Raw genomic sequence first — 1,245 nt, 5'->3', positions numbered from 1 at the left:
GACGAGAAGTATCCGATACCCAGATTTAAAGATATTTTGGACAGGCTCAGTGGGTCAATGGTATTTAGCACATTGGACTTGAAGGCCGGATATCATCAGATTAAAATGCACCCTAAGAATCAACATAAGACGGCATTCACTTTCGAGAGGGGCCACTACGAATTTACAAGAATGCCGTTTAGACTCAAAAATGCTCCCATAACTTTTCAGCGCCTAATGGACGAATTTTTAAGAGGAATTGACGAATCTGTTTGTCAGATCTATATGGATGATATGCTAGTATTCAGTAAAAATGAAGACGAACATGTGCAACATGTACACAGCGTATTCCAGAGAATCAGGCAATTTGGGCTCAAATTATCGGCAGATAAATCATCGTTGGGGCAGGAGCAAATAAATTTTTTGGGCCACACGATTTCCAGGGAAGGAGTTAAACCCGACGCAGAGAAAGTCGCAGCTATACGGAAGATGACAGTGCCTAGGGATGTGAAGAGAGTTCGGAAGTTGCTGGGAACATTAAATTATTACTGGAGATTTGTTCCAGAAATGGCTGAGTACCTCATCCCACTCAACAACCTTCTGATGAAAGGAAGGAAGGTGATCATCACTCCGCTGGTGGAAGACAATATAAGACGGTGCATGGAGAAGCTGCAGCAGGAGCCGGTGCTTGCTTTCCCAGACTTCACTCGGCAATTCACTATCACTACAGATGCGAGTGAGTATGCATTGGGAGCGGTGTTGTCTCAGGGTGGTAAAGGGAGAGATCGCCCAGTGGCATATGCCAGTAGGCGCCCTAACAGAGACGGAGACCAGATACAGCGCACTGGAACGAGAGCTCTTGGTAATAGTGTGGGCTGTTGACCACTTTAGGCCCTATGTATTTGGCAGAAGATTTAGGATACACACTGACCATAGGCCTCTTCAATGGGTGGGGAAGTTGAAGGAATCTTCGGCTAAGATTACGCGTTGGAAGGAGCTACTGGCTTAATATAACTTAGAAATAATCTATAAGCCAGTAAAAGAAAATGTTGTAGCCGACTGGTTGTCTCGAGCAATTACTATAAATGCAGTAGAAGAGGAGGCCGGAGAACCGTCTAGATTCCTGCGGGAGTGGGTATCAGGAGAGGAAGAAGAACAGAATGTGGTGGAGGAAGAGGATAGGGAGGAATCTTTGTCTAACGAGAGCTCGGATGAAGGAAGACCAGCAGATATGGAGGAACTGGAGGACATAATAAACGACAAGGG

The sequence above is a fragment of the Halyomorpha halys genome, unplaced genomic scaffold, assembly GCF_000696795.3.
Source record: "Halyomorpha halys isolate HHAL.00 unplaced genomic scaffold, Hhal_1.1 Scaffold672.1, whole genome shotgun sequence".
NCBI lineage: Eukaryota > Metazoa > Arthropoda > Insecta > Hemiptera > Pentatomidae > Halyomorpha > Halyomorpha halys.
The sequence above is the reverse complement of the archived record's forward strand: the minus strand, read 5'-3'. Positions refer to the sequence as shown.